This window comes from Hermetia illucens, chromosome 2, assembly GCF_905115235.1.
Source record: "Hermetia illucens chromosome 2, iHerIll2.2.curated.20191125, whole genome shotgun sequence".
NCBI lineage: Eukaryota > Metazoa > Arthropoda > Insecta > Diptera > Stratiomyidae > Hermetia > Hermetia illucens.
This window is the reverse complement of record NC_051850.1, coordinates 74,738,064-74,752,044: the sequence shown is the minus strand read 5'-3', so window position 1 is coordinate 74,752,044 and position 13,981 is coordinate 74,738,064. Positions and strand designations below refer to the sequence as shown.

At 38.7% G+C, this 13,981-nt stretch overlaps 1 long non-coding RNA gene across 1 annotated transcript; it reads right to left on the bottom strand.

Annotated features, from left to right (window-relative positions):
• Positions 1 to 2,505: 2,505 nt before the first annotated feature.
• LOC119647961 lies at positions 2,506 to 4,535 on the bottom strand. Its single transcript, XR_005248983.1, has 3 exons — positions 3,842 to 4,535; positions 2,734 to 3,780; positions 2,506 to 2,643 (listed from the first exon to the last, which is right to left on the bottom strand). It is a non-coding gene; the product is annotated as an uncharacterized LOC119647961 (long non-coding RNA).
• Between the last annotated feature and the right edge of the window lie 9,446 nt (positions 4,536 to 13,981).

Sequence of the window (13,981 nt, the reverse complement as noted above, 5' to 3'; positions counted from 1 at the left end):
ACCATTGACTTTTACATGAACATTCTGTTTGATTACCTTTTGGCCCCAACTTATAAAAACTATTTAGACTCTAACTTCAAAGCTAATTAAGATATTACTCTCGCTACGTTCCGCTTGCCTGTGATTGGCTGTGAATTCACCTCACTAGAGGACAAATATGATGTAGGAGCTGGCATTTCCTTGACTCTTACGACGGGTTTACAATAAGTGCAATACGTAAACTGACATCTCATTATGCGCATCGCAAATCCAGGATAAGAGTTTAGCATATGGGAACTACAAGATCCTGTTATGGCTGCGTGTCGATATCACTCGCAAGCCATGCAGTGTGCACGCACGACGAGCGCGATAAAAGTTGTTCCACTGGCTGCCAAAACGGAACTTTGAGGAGCTAATTATTTAGGAAATATTTTATGTAATTGTATGTATTGTTTGCAATGTGATTTCATGAAATATTTGCTTTGTTTCTCAGCTGATTTGAGATTTCGTCCCGGTGTTTTTAAGTCACAATGCGAGGGCGATCAAAAACTGACATAATGCTCGTGGTTCGATGCAAATCTCAAACGGTACGGCCTCCTTCCACACCGCGAGGTTTTCGAGTGACGGTGAATGGGCCTATACTTTTACGTGACTTAAAAGTTAGTACGTTGCAAGGTTTACGTGAAAGAATGGGCCCTATAGGCCCATTCACCATCACTCGGAAACCTTGCGGTGTGGACGGAGGGCGTACCGTTTGAGATTTGCATCGAACCACGAGCATTATGTCAGTTTTTAATCGCCTTCGCATTGGACTTAAAAACGTTTCCGTTTAGTGAGGTGAATTCAATAGCCAATCACAACATGTGTATGTGGTTGTATGCATGGAGTTGTTTATTGTATGGTGGGAAATAGGAAAGAAACTTTTTGAGAGAACTTATTAAAGGTGCTCTACGACAAATTGCACTTTGGTTTTAAAAATCCAGCAATTGAAAGTGTTTCGTGGATTCGAATACCGTTACAATGAATAATACGTCGGGCTGTGTTTTTCTTGAATTTCTGAATTCGTTTGGTTTTCTGGAATCTTCAAACTAATTAACGATTACAGAAATTTATCTTGATATATATCCTGTTTCAAGTTCGTTATACAAATCTATTGGGATAATATTCATCATAATAACGTTTTCCCTCCGGTTTGTTGTATAAACTTGTGGCATCGAGTCATATTCCCAGAAGTTGAATTCGGCATAATTGTGAAATTAACGGAAGAAAGCTTTTAACAATGCCGTGAGGAGCTTCATATCCGACAAATGCTTCATATGAAATATACAAACTTATTTTATCCGGATCGTATAAACAGTGTTAGTTGATATCAGTCGACTTGCCTCAAAAAATTCATCGCGATCCCGGAGAAGTACTTGAAAGAATATAATGAAAGTAAAGATGGTTCTACTGAAACAAGTGTTTATCACTATTCAACTGTTGAAGTTTCGACGTCATTTGCAATCGTCTCAGATAATTTCAATTTTAATATTTGCAGTAATAGCAATGTAAAAGATAATGGTAATATTTGATGTTGCACATGTGAAAAGTGTTGTCACGTTCATAGCTTTAATTTTGCATTCACAGGTAGTAGTATTATAAAAGCACTCTACTCATTTATGTTATTAATGTGGTAAGAAATAATATTAATAATTATAATTGCCCGAAATTGACCCGCGATTTATTGTATAATATAATAAACTGGTTATTGCGAGCTTGAAATATTCGATTTTGTGCTGAATGTTGAACAAGTCGGAAACGGGAAGCTCGGTACGTCAGGTATGAATGATTTTGTTGATATTTTAAGTAATAATGTTTGGGTATACGATGCTTTCATTTCTACATAACTAGTAGTGGATATCCGTTGACATCTCCTAAGGGGTACCAATTTGACCCAAAAGAAGCAACTTTAACACCCGGCAGGTTTGTTAATAATAGTAAGATTTTAATTTAATTTGAATTATGATATTTGCAGTAATAGCCACATTTTATGCAAAAGATTACCATTATCTTGATGTTGCAGACGCGAAAACACAGATTTAATTTGATATTCACAGCTAGCAGCCATATTGTTGCGAGAAGATTTTCGGACATAACTAACTTCACTAATTTGATAAGTGCTCGACAGCGATGGGCAAGAAGTGGTTGAATAAGATCAACGCTAGTTTCTTATCTGCTTCACATTAGTGGATTAAAAAAATTCGTGATACCACTTCTAACTTGGAAAAACAAATAACTATAAAAAGACTCTTCTCATTATTTATTTATTTTCTAGAGGTTTCACAATCTGGGCAAGTTACGGATTTCATATAATACTGCCACTAAGTACCAAGCATTTAGGCTCTGACCATCCCACCTACTTCAAAGATAAAGGAGCGCTGGTGGTGGTGGCCGGTGGTAGGTGTATGGAAGAATCCGTCGAGAACTCCCCGCAATCTTGAGCATGAATGTGGAATGGTATATTTTTGCATAGTTCCAGGACATCAGAGGAAGCCATGAGGGATTTTGGTACAATACATGCATTATGGCATCTACAACCAACCGCTCGAGACGCCAAATTTCTTTGATTTCCAAACAAGTGCCTCATAGTTCACCGTATTCTCCACGTACTTCCGTTCAATGTTGCTGTTTTTGGGTATAGCAATATCAATAATGTGCGCAGAACGACCCGTCTCTGAACTAACAGGACATCGGGTTTGTTTTAACAATACATACTGTAAACAGGACGATTAGGTAGTGCCTGGGGCTCATATCAGTAAACCGGACATGTTCCCGTCATCATTCCATGTTTGTATGCAAAGCTTCGGTTAATCACTTTACATGCAGCATTGTGTATTGCACCGCCGCCATTATAGTGCAACCAGAAATAAGATGGTCCAAAGTCTCCAGTGCCGAACCATATATTCTGCATTGGTCGTTCGCCACCCGTTTTTCATAAACTCGGGTGGCGACCACGCCGACCCGAATAGCACACATAAATCCCTTCGTCTCAGCAAAGAGCTCTCCAGCACACAGCCATCTGTTCGACAAATATAAATTGATAAATGGTTGCCAAAGACCATTGACGTGTTTACCATGCGTTGCCATCGAAATCATTCATCGATCCGTTTTTGGTCTGAGTTCACCCCACTTAGGGAATGGAAAGATCGCTCCTTCAAGTAAGTCGGACAAATAAATGAAAAATATCATTGTAACAAAAAATTCAAATGATAAAGACCAAAATATTATATTACCACGACATAATTTGATTAAATACACAAATTCTCAAATAAATATAAATAACCTTACGTTTAAGAATCAAATATACTACATTGAAAATAACGTCATACTACCCAATGTAATTAGGAATATAAGCTGTGGGGAATATAGTAATTTGACTTTGTAATATGTTGATCATAAACATTTGGAAAACCTAGAAGAGATAAATTTTAAATCCAAAACAATTACCTGGACAAGCATTATAACAGATATTGCCATCATTACCGCAATATTGATTATTTTGCCAATAATATACTTTTGTTGTAAAACAAAGATAAACAATGCAAATATCATGGTAGATATCAATGAGGATCACGAGGACGCGATTCCCATTATGGAAGGGCAAGTTACGTCATCCATCGTTCCTCACATTTTTAGACTGCTCTTGATCCAATGAAGTGATCGTAAAATCTTTGAATAATCATTCCTCCCATCACTTTCTATTAATTGATTCCAATAATCTTTGAGATGAAGATTCCATTCCACACTTTGACCTAATTGATTCTAATTGATCGGATATGATCAATATTTCGTTCTACTTAAGTGATTTCATTGTCACCCTCACCGATTGATCCATTTAAGTGATTTCACTATCGCTTCACTATCATTGACTTTTCCATGAACATTCTGCTTGATTACCTTTTGGCCCCAAGTTATAAAAACTATTTAGACTCTAACTTCCAAGCTAATTAAGAGATTACTCTCGTTACGTTCCGCTTGCCTGTGATTGGCTGTGAATTCGCCTCACTAGAGGACAAATATGATGTAGGAGCTGGCATTTCCTTGACTCTTACGACCGGTTTACAATAAGTGCAATACGTAAACTGACATCTCATTATGCGCATCGCAAATCCAGGATAAGAGTTTAGGATATGGGAACTACAAGATCCTGTTATGGCTGCGTGTCGATATCACTGGCTAGCCATCCGGTGTGCACGCACGACGAGCGCGATAAAAGTTGTTCCATTGGCTGCCAAAACGGAATTTTGAGGAGCTAATTATTTAGGAAATATTTTATGTAATTGTATGTATTGTTTGCAATGTGATTTCATGAAATATTTGGTTTGTTTCTCAGCTGATTTGAGATTTCGTTCCCGTGTTTTTAAGACACAATGCGAAGGCGATCAAAAACTGACATAATGCTCATGGTTCGATGCCAATCTCAAACGGTACGCCCTCCGTCGACACCGCGAGGTTTTCGAGTGACGGTGAATGGGCCTATACTTTTACGCGACTACGTGACTTAAAAGTTAGTACGTTGCAAGGTTTACGTGAAAGAATGGGCCCTATAGGCCCATTCACCATCACTCGGAAACCTCGGGGTGTGGACGGAGGGCGTACCGTTTGAGATTTGCATCGAATCACGAGCATTATGTCAGTTTTTAATCGCCTTCGCATTGGACTTATAAACGTTTCCGTTTAGTGAGGTGAATTCAATAGCCAACCACAACATGTGTATGTGGTTGTATGCATGGAGTTGTTTATTGTATGGTGGGAAATAGGAAAGAAACTTTTTGAGAGAACTTATTAAAGGTGCTCTACGACAAATTGCACTTTGGTTTTAAAAATCCAGCAATTGAAAGTGTTTCGTGGATTCGAATACCGTTACAATGAATAATACGTTGGGCTGTGTTTTTCTTGAATTTCTGAATTCGTTTGGTTTTCTGGAATCTTCAAACTAATTAACGATTACAGAAATTTATCTTGATATATATCCTGTTTCAAGTTCGTTATACAAATCTATTGCGATAATATTCATCATAATAACGTTTTCCCTCCGGTTTGTTGTATAAACTTGTGGCATCGAGTCATATTCCCAGAAGTTGAATTCGGCATAATTATGAAATTAACGAGAAGAAAGCTTTTAACAATGCCGTGAGGAGCTTCATATCCGACAAATGTTTAATAGAGGAAAAGGTCTAAATGTGGCCCCCCCTTTTGTTTTTCGAGCATGAAAAGAAAAACGAAGATCGGCATGTCAAGTTTCATGTGCTATGCATTTCAATATTCTCCTGGTCATTGATTCGTAAGGAAAAAACATGATAAAATTCCATATATTTTTAACAAAATCCTATATTTCGACGTATTCAAAATTTTGGTTTTGATGTAAAGTGTGGGTAATATGGCACCCAGGGGACCATATTGGAAGTATGAAAAATTCTTTAAAAAATATTCTCCAAAACTTAACAATTAAGTAAAAAATAAACAATAAATTACCTTCTTTTCTTAAAATTAAGTAAATCCATTAATAAAAAAATAATAATGAACATAATAAAAACGAAATCAAGATAAAATACATATAAAATAAAGTTATCGGCAAAAATCGCAAATATAATAATCTCCTTCGTTTCCCGCACAAACGCAATGAGCCCATAAATTGCATCCCTGGCATTGAATCCACTCCTCCCCTTGTTGGTCATTTGAATACCTTGCATCACAAAATAAGCATTCTGCATCTAAGCTCGTTGGTATTTTATCATTTGAAGGTCCTTCGTCGAAGCTGTCGGATTGTGTGTCTAAATGATTTTCATCTGAGACAGTGGTTTTCCCTCCACGGCTACGACTTTGGATATTGTCAGGATTCTGATTTCCATCTGAAGCACTTGATGTACCTGCCAGGTGTGTTCTATATGCAGAAGAAGTGAGTACTTTTGGTGTGGTACGTTTTCGCCCTCGATTCGAAGTTTTATTTTTAGGTTTTGGTATTGGTTGAATAATTTCTGGTGAAACTATGATGTTTAACTGATGATGCAACAACTCATCTCTTTGCGATGCAGTCAAATTTTCCTGTGTGTTGCTCCCTGGGCGGTTTTCGGAAGTGTTTTCATGGTAATAAACTTGAGCTTCTGCTAAAAAATCTGCGTCAGAAAAAATCTGCGGATTTAAGGGGTAGGTTCCGGTGACGCGAAATCCATTTGCAGCGATTTCTCCTGTTGAGCTTCGTAGATAGGCTCGACCAAAAAATTCGGCGATATCGTAGGGTTTAAGCAACCGATCGGAATGCAACAAGAAATTTCGGATTTCTTCACTATAATAGGTTTTTAGTGCCCCCATAAAGGTTTTATCCAGGGGCTGCAATTTATGCGTGGTGTGAGGTGGAAGAGTAACTATTGTTACATAGTTCTCATGAGCTAACTCCAGAAGTTCAATGTTACGAGTGTGGCTGTATGCCCGTCGAGTATTAACAGTACAGGCGACTCCTTAGTTGGATTTGTTTTAGAAAGAAAATGACGAAACCAATCGGTGAATAAATTCGTTTGAATCCAGCCGGATGGGTGGACTTTGCCGATAGCACCATGCGGAGCTCCTTTCATAAGTATATCGGAATAATTTTTTCTGGGGAAAATCATCATGGGTGGTATAAGAAACCCGGAAACATTCATACAGCAAACCACGCTCATCAATGATCCTCGTTCCGCAGCAGTTAAAGCACCTATTTGTTTTTTGCCTTTCTTCCCAATTATTTGAGGAACTTTATATTGAACGATTGTCAGCCCGGTCTCGTCAACGTTGAAAATGCGATCAGGAGGGTATCGAATTTTTTCCATTTCCGCCTTCAAAATCTCAAAAAATTCCTTTACTGCCTCACGGTTAAAGCCTTGAACACGGGCAAAAGATGTTCCTAATGGTTTCCTTAAAGAAAGTTCGTGCTTGTGTCTTAGTAGAAAAAGGTCTAACCACGAACGCCCTGCTATTTCCTTTGTAAAATTATTGGGTATGTTATTTTTCAAAGCTAACTGATAGGCCATTCGCCGAACATCTATTCGTGTTAGACCATAGTATTTCGCTTCCATTAGAAGGATATACTCCACGAGTTTCTTTTCTATATTAGGTGGAAGTACAGTTTTCCTGCCTAGCGGTTTTTCAACAATTTTTTCAGACTCTCCTAGATCGTGTACTAACCTTCTTAATGTAGTCCTCGGTACGCCAAACATTTTTACGGCTTTTTTGTAACCCATCGTCTTACTCCTGACTGCATCTATAGCTTTTTTCATTTGTTCCGGGTCCCATGTTTTCCTCTTTTTGGCTACGGTTAACATAATGCTGTTCCGGGGCATCTATAGGAAACAATACAGCAATCTTTAATACTTTTGTGTTTCAAACATCGATTATGGCCCCCGGAGGCCATAATTGAAACTGAACGGGGGGCCATATTAGACTTATGCAATCACACAAAAAAAAAGCAAAAAATAAAACGAAAAGTAAGCCGTGCTTCAGCATTACCTTGATATGTAATACTGCTGAACCTGTAAAAACTTTTTAGCACAAAACACCATTTAAACATGCCACATTTACAGGAATACCGACAACAAATATCTTCTTGGAAGAAAGTTAGAAGAACACAAAGAACAGAAACTAGAATTTGTCTCTACCATTTGTCATTTAAATGACATATGGATACATGAAACAACAGCTGTTAAGATTGTGGTTGTTGCACAGTGGCGTTTTTATCTGTGGCTGTTTTGTGTCGCGTAGAATCGTAGGGGACCAAAATACCAGCAGGGGCCAAATTTAGACCTTCTCCTCTATTATTTCTTACCACATTAATAACATAAATGAGTAGAGTGCTTTTATATTACTACTACCTGTGAATGCAAAATTAAAGCTGTGAACGTGACAACACTTTTCACATGTGCAGCATCAAATATTACCATTATCTTTTACATTGCTATTACTGCAAATATTAAAATTGAAATTATCTGAGACGATTGCAAATGACGTCGAAACTTCAACAGTTGAAGAGTGATAAACACTTGTTTCAGTAGAACCATTTTTACTTTCATTATATTCTTTCAAGTATTTCTTCGGGATCGCGATGAATTTTTTGAGGCAACTATCACTGTTTATACGATCCAGATAAAATAAATTTGTATATTTCATATTAAGCATTTGTCGGATATGAAGCTCCTCACGGCATTGTTAAAAGCTTTCTTCCGTTAATTTCACAATTATGCCGAATCCAACTTCTGGGAATATGACTCGATGCCACAAGTTTATACAACAAACCGGAGGGTAAACGTTATTATGATGAATATTATCCCAATAGATTTGTATAACGAACTTGAAACAGGATATATATGAAGATAAATATGTGTAATCGTTAATTAGTTCGAAGATTCCAGAAAACCAAACGAATTCAGAAATTCAAGAAAAACACAGCCCGACGTATTATTCATTGTAACGGCATTCGAATCCACGAAACACTTTCAATTGCTGGATTTTTAAAACCAAAGTGCAATTTGTCGTAGAGCACCTTTAATAAGTTCTTTCAAAAGGTTTCTTTCCTATTTCCCACCATACAATAAACAACTCCATGCATACAACCACATACACATGTTGTGATTGGCTATTGAATTCACCTCACTAAACGGAAACGTCATGTTACGTAAAAGTTAGTACGTTGCAAGGTTTACGTGAAGGAATGGGCCCTATAGGCCCATTCACCATCACTCGGAAACCTCGCGGTGTGGACGGAGGGCGTACCGTTTGAGATTTGCATCGAACCACGAGCATTATGTCAGTTTTTGATAGCCTTCGCATTGTGACTTAAAAACACGGGGACGAAATCTCAAATTAGCTAAAAAACAAAGGAAATATTTCATAAAATCACATTGCAAACAATACATACAATTACATAAAATATTTCCTAAATAATAAAATATTTCCTAAATATTTCCTAAATAATGATAGTGAAGCGATAGTGAAATCACTTAAATGGATCAATCGGTGAGGGTGACAATGAAATCACTTAAGTAGAACGAAATATGGATCATATCCGATCAATTAGAAATCAATTAGGTCAAAATGTGGAATGAAATCTTCATCTCAAAGATTATTAGAATCAATTAATAGAAAGTGATGGGAGGAATGATTATTCAAAGATTTTACGATCACTTCATTGGATCAATAGCAGTCTAGAAATGTGAGGAACGATGGATGACGTAACTTGCCCTTCCATAATGGGAATCGCGTCCTCGTGATCCTCATTGATATCTACCATGATATTTGCATTGTTTATCTTTGTTTTACAACAAAAGTATATTATTGGCAAAATAATCAATATTGCGGTAATGATGGCAATATCTGTTATAATGCTTGTCCAGGTAATTGTTTTGAATTTAAAATTTATCTCTTCTAGGTTTTCCAAATGTTTATGATGAACATATTACAAAGTCAAATTACTATATTCCCCACAGCTTATATTTCTAATTACATTGGGTAGTATGACGTTATTTTCAATGTAGTATATTTGGTTCTTAAACGTAAGGTTATTTATATTTATTTGAGAATTTGCGTATTTAATCAAATTATGTCGTGGTAATATAATATTTTGGTCTTTATCATTTAAATTTTTTGTTACAATGATATTTTTCATTTATTTGTCCGACTTACTTGAAGGAGCGATCTTTCCATTCCCTAAGTGGGGTGAAATCAGACCAGAAACAGATCGATGAATGATTTCGATGGCAACGCATGGTAAACACATCAATGGTCTTTCGCAACCATTTATCAATTTATATTTGTCGAACAGATGGCTGTGTGCTGGAGAGCTCTTTGCTGAGACGAAGGGATTTATGTGTGCTATTCGGGTCGGCGTGGTTGCCACCCGAGTTTATGAAAAACGGGTGGCGAACGACCAATGCAGAATATATGGTTCGGCACTGGAGACTTTGGACCATCTTATTTCTGGTTGCAATATAATGGCGGCGGTGCAATACACAATGCTGCATGTAAAGTGATTAACCGAAGCTTTGCATACAAACATGGAATGATCACGGGAACATGTCCGGTTTACTGATATGAGCCCCAGGCACTACCTAATCGTCCTGTTTACAGTATGTATTGTTAAAACAAACCCGATGTCCTTTTAGTTCAGAGACGGGTTGTTCTGCGCACATTATTGATATTGCTATACCCCAAAACAGCAACATTGAACGGAAGTACGTGGAGAATACGGTGAACTATGAGGCACTTGTTTGGAAATCAAAGAAATTTGGCGTCTCGAGCGGTTGGTTGTAGATGCCATAATGCATGTATTATACCAAAATCCCTCATGGCTTCCTCTGATGTCCTGGACCTATGCAAAAATATACCATTCCACATTCATGCTCGAGATTGCGGGGAGTTCTCGACGGATTCTTCCATTCACCTACCACCGGCCACCACCACCAGCGTCAGAGCCTAAATGCTTGGCACTTAGTGGCAGTATTATATGAAATCCGTAACTTGCCCAGATTGTGAAACCTTATAGTTATTTGTTTTTCCAAGTTAGAAGTGGTATCATGAATTTTGTTAATCCACTAATGTCAAACAGATAAGAAACTAGCGTTGATCTTATTCAACCACTTCTTGCCCATCGCTGTCGAGCGCTTATCAAATTAGTGAAGTTAGTTATGTCCGCCAACCTTCTCGCAACAATATGGCTGCTAGCTGTGAATATCAAATTAAATCTGTGTTTTCGCGTCTGCAACATCAAGATAATGGTAATCTTTTACATAAAATGTGGTTATTACTGCAAATATCATAATTCAAATTAAATTAAAATCTTACTATTATTAACAAACCTGCCGGGTGTTAAAGTTGCTTCTTTTGGGTCAAATTGGTACCCCTTAGGAGATGTCAGCGGATATCCACTACTAGTTATATAGAAATGAAAGCATCGTGTACCCAAACATTATTACTTAAAATATCAACAAAATCATTCATACCTGACGCACCGAGCTTCCCGTTTCCGACTTGTTCAACATTCAGCACAAAATCGAATATTTCAAGCTCCCAATAACCAGTGTATTATATTATACAATAAATCGCGGGTCAATTTCGGGCAATTATAATCATTAATATTATTTCTTACCACATTAATAACATAAATGAGTAGAGTGCTTTTATATTACTACTACCTGTGAATGCAAAATTAAAGCTGTGAACGTGACAACACTTTTCACATGTGCAACATCAAATATTACCATTATCTTTTACATTGCTATTACTGCAAATATTAAAATTGAAATTATCTGAGACGATTGCAAATGACGTCGAAACTTCAACAGTTGAAGAGTGATAAACACTTGTTTCAGTAGAACCATTTTTACTTTCATTATATTCTTTCAAGTACTTCTTCAGGATCGCGATGAATTTTTTGAGGCAACTATCACTGTTTATACGATCCGGATAAAATAAATTTGTATATTTCATATTAAGCATTTGTCGGATATGAAGCTCCTCACGGCATTGTTAAAAGCTTTCTTCCGTTAATTTCACAATTATGCCGAATTCAACTTCTGGGAATATGACTCGATGCCACAAGTTTATACAACAAACCAAAGGGTAAACGTTATTATGATGAATATTATCCCAATAGATTTGTATAACGAACTTGAAACAGGATATATATGAAGATAAATTTGTGTAATCGTTAACTAGTTTTATGATTCCAGAAAACCAAACGAATTCAGAAATTCAAGAAAAACACAGCCCGACGTATTATCCATTGTAACGGCATTCGAATCCACGAAACACTTTCAATTGCTGGATTTTTAAAACCAAAGTGCAATTTGTCGTAGAGCACCTTTAATAAGTTCTCTCAAAAAGTTTCTTTCCTATTTCCCACCATACAATAAACAACTCCATGCATACAACCACATACACATGTTGTGATTGGCTATTGAATTCACCTCACTAAACGGAAACGTCATGTTACGTAAAAGTTAGTACGTTGCAAGGTTTACGTGAAAGAATGGGCCCTATGGGCCCATTCACCATCACTCGGAAACCTCGCGGTGTGGACGAACCACGAGCATTATGTCAGTTTTTGATCGCCTTCGCATTGTGACTTGAAAACACGGGGACGAAATCTGAAATTAGCTAAAAAACAAAGCAAATATTTCATGAAATCACATTGCAAACAATACATACAATTACATAAAATATTTCCTAAATAATTAGCTCCTCAAAATTCCGTTTTGGCAGCCAATGAAACAACTTTTATCGCGCTCGTCCTGCGTGCACACCGCATGGCTTGCGAGTGATATCGACACGCAGCCATAACAGGATCTTGGAGTTCCCATATGCTAAACTCTTATCCTGGATTTGCGATGCGCATAATGAGATGTCAGTTTACGTATTGCACTTATTGTAAACCGATCGTAAGAGTCAAGGAAATGCCAGCTCCTACATCATATTTGTCCTCTAGTGAGGTGAATGCACAGCCAATCACCGGCAAGCGGAACGTAACGAAAGTAATATCTTAATTAACTTGGAAGTTAGAGTCTAAATAGTTTTTATAACTTGGGGCCAAAAGGTAATCAAACAGAATGTTCATGTAAGAGTCAATGATAGTTTTTTTTTTTTGGGGGGTAGGGTAGGTGAATGCATTTACGCACACAGTGTTGGACTCCCGATTCGGTACGTCATCGGACTACCAACTAAACACCTCCCCATCGTCGGAGAGCTAGCCTGGAACCGTTTGTCACATTACTTCGGGCCAGCCCCCGAACTCTCCCGCTTTGCGGAGCCTTCAAATCAGGGAATTCCTTTCACCAACGGGAGGGGAGACGAGGAAGGGAACTGTCAGTTCAAGGAACCCCAAGGAACGGTCGAGTTCTATCTTCTTAGCAACGAGAAGGGCCCGAACGTAATGGGCAACACGGTTCCAGCTATCAGCAGTCCTCAGCATCTCTTCCACAATGTTGTCTGGAGAGAGATCCCCTGTGTTTAAATAGAGCTGCTGACGAACCCCATCCCACCTTCCACAAGAAAAAAAAGTGTGGTGGGCATCGTCCACAACTCCATTGCAAAACACACAATCCGGAGAACGCGCCTTTCCAATCTTGTGCAGGTAAGACTGAAAATTTCCATGCCCACTTAAAAATTGGGTAAGGAAATAGTCAGTCTCACCATGCTTCCAATTCAGCCACGCACCTAAGTTGCCGATGAGCCGCGCAGTCCATCTGCCTCTAGTTTCATTTTGCCAAGAGAGCTGCCACTCGTCTAGAGTGTGTTGCCGTTCTTCGCGAGCAACCACCTCCCTTGGCTCATCTCCCTTGCGCTTGTATATGGCCTGACGCTCCCCAGCAAGAAGGGCAACGGGGATAACTCCCGCGATCACCATCACGGCCGGTTCAGAGACTGTGCGATACGCAGCCGCCACCCGTAAAGCTCACCGTCTCTGTACTTGCGCGAGGCGTCTACGATATACCTCCTTGTTAAGAGCGCCAGCCCATACCTCTGCGCCGTAGAGCAGGGCAGACTGCGTTGAGCTCATCAGGAGACGTCGCCTACTAGACGTAGGACCCCCAATGTTTGCCATTAGCCTACTTAACGCCGAAACTCCAGCCGCAGCCTTGTTCGCTGCTGCTTGGATTTGCTCAGAAAAACTCATCTTTGAGTCAAGAGTCAACCCGAGGTACTTTACCGCCGATTTTGACTCGATTATCGACTCGCCGAACGATATGGGACGCAGGGTCGGAATTCTCTTTTTAGTCAGGATGACTACTTCGGTTTTTTCCAGTGCAAGGTTAAAACCATGAGTAGTTATCCATCCGCTTACCCGTCGCATCAATATGCCGAGTCTACTTTGCGCCTGTTCGACAGTGCGTCCAGCAACAAGCGCTGCGACATCATCTGTCATAGGTAGCGTTCCAGAGGTCCGGCCCTAGGATGGATCCCTGTGCTACCCCCGATGTGACCTCCATCCACCTTTGAC